A 6,360-nucleotide genomic window follows, 5' to 3' on the forward strand; every position below is an offset into this window, starting at 1 on the left:
CACATCGCTGTTTCTCTCTCTCTCTTTCTCCCTCTCTTTCTCTCTCTCTTCCCCTCTCTCTAAAAGTAAGTAAAATTTTAAAAAACTTAAAAAAAGTTAAGTGTGTATATTATAATCCTTAGAACATGGGCAATAGCAGACCCTCCATATCACCCTGCCCAGGCTCTGTAGCTTCAGCTTCACTGGAGAGGACACTTCAGCGTCATCGTAAGATGTCGATTCAACACGGGAGGAGACAGATACCGTGTCACTCCCTAGTCGGACTGCACAGCCATTCTCGGCGGTGCAGATAGACTCTTAAGAAGCTACACCATCGTCTCTCGAGACGGACGGCTGCCGACAACGAGAACAATCATAAAAATGTTATACAAAGTGTATAGTTTTAAAAGTCAAGAGATAGGTTAAAATAGAAAACTAGGAAATGTTTAAATAGTTGAAAAAAAAAAACAGAAAAGAAGAAACAGAGGACTGAAGAAAAGGAGGGGACAGACGGAAAACAAATAATTAAAATGATGGATCCAACCATATGAGGACTGTCCAGAAGCCATGTACTATGAAAAAAAAAGGACATTTATTGGAGAATTTAGAAGATACAAAAACATAGGACACAGGACAGTGACGCCTTATCTCCTTCAAAGTAAGCACCTTGGTACCTCACACAATTCTCCCAATTGCTACCAGCTGCCCCATTGTATTTTCCTGAATTTCATCGACAGTCTGAAATCTCGTCCCTTTCAAAGGTGATTTTAGTTTTGGGAAAAGCCGCAAGTCCCAGGGCAACAAATCTGGGTTGTAGGAGGGGCTGCATCATCTGAGTAATTTGATGTTTTGCCAAAAAGCTCTGCATGCGATGTGATGCATGAGCAGGCACATTTTGGTGATAAAGGTGCTAATCACCACTTGCCCATAGCTTCGGCTTTCTGAATCATCCCAGTAGTTTCTGCGGAGGAATGTTCAGGGTTAATGCAAAATCTGATGCAGATTTGTTGCTCTACTCACTCAGTCATTTTGAATGTGGCGGCCACACAGTACACATGCTTCCTCAATGGGCATCTACCACCCCCACTGACCAATACAATGAAGTCATCATTGTTCACGCATGCTCATTCCAGTCCACTCTCCTTGGCTGCCAGGTTATGTAGATGTGACGTAAACCATCCTTGTTATATTAACAATGGTTGGACTTTTTCCAAACAGACCTCGTATACATTAAACGTAAATGTTCTAGAAGCACCAATTAAAAGAGTTTGTCACTTTGTTTAAAGACACAAGACCCAATTATATGCTCTCTGTAAGAAGTCCACTTTAAATAATATGAATAAGCAAAAGAAAGATAGAAAAAGATATATTGTGCAAAGACTATTAATCAGACAAGGTAGAACAGAACAAGGAAAACGAAGAAGTATAAAGAAGTAAATTACATATAATAGCATGGTCAGTTCACAGAAGACATAACAGTCCTGAATATGTATGCAGCTAACAACAAAACTTTACAGTAAGTAAGGCAGAAACTGATAGAACTGAAAGGAATAAAATAGATAAATTCAATTATAGATGGAAACTTCAACACTCCTCTCAGTAATCAATTGAAAAAGTAGACTGAAAACCAGAAGAATATAGAAGTCCTGACTGGTAACTGCCAACCTACCTGATCTAATTTTATAAAACATTTCACTCCAAAGCAGCAAAATACACATTCTGTTTAAGTGCACATGTAATATCGACCATGACAGCCATATCCTTGGTCATAAAACAAACCTTAACAAATTTAAAATAATTTGAATAATACAAATATGTTCTTCCACTATGGTGGAATTGAGCGAAATATCAGTAACAAAGATACTTGGAAATCCCCACAAATATAATAGTTAGTAGACTTAAAAGGGAAGGAAATTCTGAGATACGCTACAACATTGGTAATTCTTGAAGACATTTTGCCAAGTTGAAATAAGCCACTTACAAGAAGACACATATTGTATGATTCCATTTACACCAAGTACCTAGAGTAGTCAAATTCATAATAGAATGGTGGTTTGGGGACCGAAGTAATGGAGAACTATTGTTTAACAGGTACAGAGCTTTTGTTTGGGATAATGAAAAGGTTGCAGAGCTGGGTGGTGGTGGTGGTTGTATAGCAACATGAATGTACACGTGCTACCAAGTGATACATTTACAGGTGGTTAAAATGGTATATTCTATGTATATTTCACACAATAAAAAATTAACAGATCGTATGGTGTTGCTTTACATAGGTCTTGATTTAGAAATGCTGGGGAAAATGTCCTGTTATACCCTATTTAAGTTCACCTTGAGTTCTTGAAAGAACAAAAAACTGTTACTGTTTAAAAAAGTTGTTTTATGATTTCCGTATATTAAATATGTTGCCATAGAACTTAATTAATTAGAAAAGAAGTTAAAATAAACTCTTAAGTGCAAAAAGCTTGATTTACATGCTTCTTCCAAGCCCTAGGCAACAAGAAAAGCAATGTTTCCTCTCATAATTAATTACAGGAAAATCACCGATAGTTACATAATTACTATGATTCTCCTTCTGATGATACAGGATGTAAAGAATGCTCTGGGAGAGAGTTGCTTTGCAAGGACTTTATCAGGGTGTGTTGGGGGGTGGAGAGGGGTGCGGCAGGGACTAGAATAGAGCTTTAGAAGGTGTGAGATTTGTTCCCAGCATAAACAAGCCTCTCAATAATAAAATATGCTTTTTTCCAAGTAGGCCATATCTGAACTGTGAAAGATTAGCCTATTGTGGTTATGTAGAACTCTCCCTTCAGCCAGCCTAATTCTAGATAAAAAGGAGAATGTGAGGTGTTAAGAGGACAGTTAAAAATCCCTTCTGCTCTCAGAGGGCCTGCTTAAAGTGGAGGAGGAAAAAGGGGAGACTGAGCTCAGGGAATAGAATGTTTATGGCTATTTTATATTGCTTTTAATATGGTTGCATTGTTCTATTGTAAAAAATTTTACGAAGAAAACAAATGCTAATATATATTTACTTGGTTCTTCAGATGGCTTATTGTCGTAGGATAAAGGATAAGGTCTGGCTGTTATGCTTTTAATGTCAATAGAAAAACTCAAGCAAGGCTGTAGTTCTGCAAAAGTTTAATGCTGAGTCACAACTGTATGCGACCATGTTGAAGTGAATAATGCCTAAATGACACAGTCCATCTTTTCGGTAGATTGCATTATCATTCAAAATATTTGTTGCCCCTCCTGGAGCTTACCTTTCTGCAGGAGGATATATTTATCTGGCTGTTGAACTCAGGCACAGCCAAATTGTGAGCGGAAGGGACATGTGTCACTTTGGAACAGAGACATGGCGAACCAGCATTTGTTTTGCCACATCTTTTATTTCTCTGCTGTAAGACCATCAACATCCCTTAGCTGCTTTATGAGCCTGAGTTTATGAGTAGAGCAGAGTTGCAGTGGACCCAAAATAAACGTGTTACATGAGCAGGATATAAACTCCTGTTTACTTGGAGCTTTTTGTTCCTGCAGCACTACTTAGTTTATCCTTACTGTTGCATATTTCCATCCACATAACAATAACATCATAAACATTTCTATTGTCTATATAACATTTGCTTACACTTCTTTTTTACCTGTTTACCCTTTCCCAGAGGCCATATTTGCACAATTTCCTGTGACTTCTTCATAACAGAATCCGAACTTCATTCTAGTTGCAATAGTTTCATTAGTCTAAGCCAATAATTTTTCAAGTGGTGTGCCACAGCACACTGGTGTGCCACAGGAATTTTTAAAACATGCAATACCTGATTTTAGTCAGTGGCACCGACCTCTTTTCCCTTAGATTGTAAAAAAAGAAAAAAAAAAAAAAAGGCAGTAGCCTACACAACAATAGCTGTCTGATGTGAATGAATCAAAATTATACCTAGTTTTTCTTTGCCAGATTGGCCAAAAATATATTTTTGGTGTGTCGCAGAATTATAGTAATTAGTTTTGTGTGCCATGAGATGAAAAAGATCGAAAATCTCTGGTCTAATCCAGTCACAGCAACTCTGTTCCTCCTAGAGAGGGATTGGTCTAAGGATGAGTATGTGACTCAGTTTGGAACCTTCTGGAGAATTTAGGGGAAACTTCCCTTTCTGATAAGAGCAGCATGCAAAGAGAAAGTTTTGTCTTCTTTCTCCCACTTTTAACTGAGAGCTGTGAAATAACAAAGTGATGCTTGAAACTGTCACCATGAGGATTCACACCAATGTGCCAAGAGCAGTGAAGTTGAAGATAAAAAGAGATGGGGTTCTTAATGACATAACTGAACTACCAAATAAACCTTAAGACTTAGTGAACTACTAATGTCCTTACCATTGAAGCCTTAAGTCTGATTTTGTCTATTGCTTGCTACCCAAAGCATCCTAACTGATACGTGTGTAGACAAAGCATTGTTCACTTGACTGCCTGGATAGGCTTTGGGTTTTTCAAAAATTACAATGGAAGTCAAAAGAATTTGGGGGTTCTCCTTAATTTGGCTATCCTAGTGCAGCTCTAACCTTACTGAAGTCCTCTCTGGTGTATGCATGGAAAGCAGCTCTCATGCACTGTGGCCATTTGGAATAGGGTCCTGGATCTCTAGGTAGTCCTAGAAGCTACCTGGGCTGTTTTTTTCACCAATGGGAAAATAGATTTTTTGACTACCAAATCCCAATATGAGATCTTTCCAACAAAAGATAGTCAAACCAGAGGAGCTGCCAACACCGCTGTCTTGAGTGCTCTCTCATATCCTAACACTGCCTGAAATATTGCTGGAGGCAAAAATGACAACTGAAGGTGTCTTACTTCAGGCACATCATGAGAAGGCAGAGTTCTTTGGAAAAGACAATAATGTGGGGGAAATAGAAGGTAGCAGGAAAAGAGGACCAAATATGACATAGATTGACTCCATGTAAGAAGCCACATGCGAGTCTGTAGGAGCTGAGCAAGGCTGGTGAGGACAGGACATTGTGGGCGTCCCCTATTTTTAGGGTCACCAGGAGTCGGAGCTGACTCAGCAGCATGCAGCACGCATGGCTGCAACTGACTGAGTGCATGGACCTCATTGTTTAAGCTTCAAGGAGCATTCTGGGTGTCACTCCTCTGAAGCAAGGATATTCCTCCACTCCCAGTCACTGTCATGAGCAGCAGCAACCACCACAGGGTAGATGGTGGATTTAGGCAAGAAGCCATCTCAATGCTCAACATAACTTTGCTCTTTTCATAGTTTCTTTGAGCCGCCTTCATTTTGGCATTCTGTTATCATCTGTTATTTCCAGATGTTCCTTGTTTTTATTCCAGTTTTTTTATTTCACAAACCTTATTTTGCTATTTTTAATCTTTGCCTTATGTCTGTGTTTGTAGATCCTAGAAGAGGTCTCAGAAATGTGATCATTCTTTAATTTTTCTAAGTATCTTGTATGTTGTCATAGTGGAGTGTGACTTCTAGACATGTAGAAATGTGACTTTAATCTCAGTCTTCTGGAAGCATAACAAATATCTCAACTGTTTTAACACTAGTTTCTTTTTATCTCCATATTGCATATATTTCACTTTTGCTAAAAAATGCTGTTTTGATACTTGGTCTCCCTTTTTTATCATCTGTGCTACAATGTACTTATTTTCATCTTCTGAATAAGAGAGAAATCTACAAAACTTGTACATTTAGTTAAATCAATTCTGGTAGCTGTTTTGAAAAATTCCACTAAGAACAGCTAAGTAGCAACTGCTAAAGCAGTTTTTTCCTGAATGCTTCAAATTTATATTTAGCAAAATAAGTTTCTATTTTTAATTTGTATTATCCAATTTTAAATTGCTAAGTATAAATTGGATAGTAATTGACTATATTTATAGTTTTTATTTACTTTTTATATCCTTTTTTATAGTTAGTCTGCTGTAGGTCAAGTTTTATTGCTACTCAGCGCCTGTGAGTTCATAGCATTCTTAGATTTATGCCTGGAATTAGAAAAGTTTTACAAAAAATGTTTTTGCACGTTGTCCCATAAAATATTTTTTGGATGTGCTAACACACTGAGCTATTAAGGATTTTAATGGTTATTTTACCTTGTTGATATGGTGATTTTTTGTTGTTGTTGTTGGAGCATTTCCATTCTTCCATCAGCTCACAGAAGTCTTGAAACATCTGTGCTTGGGAGAAGGGCGCTCACATGGAAGTGAAAAGCACATTTAACTGCTTTGTTGATGCACATTTTGTGACAAAAACCATAGGTCTTGATGTTCCAGAAAACCAATGGTGTACATTTAGTTTGGTTTCTAACAGTCTGTGTATCAGGTGATTGTTTAAAATACATTTTCCCATGGATACAAGGTTAAGAGGGGCACTTAGGTTTCTAGGTT

This window comes from Furipterus horrens, unplaced genomic scaffold, assembly GCF_987537825.1.
Source record: "Furipterus horrens unplaced genomic scaffold, mFurHor1.1.pri manual_scaffold_5, whole genome shotgun sequence".
In the NCBI taxonomy this organism is placed as follows: domain Eukaryota; kingdom Metazoa; phylum Chordata; class Mammalia; order Chiroptera; family Furipteridae; genus Furipterus; species Furipterus horrens.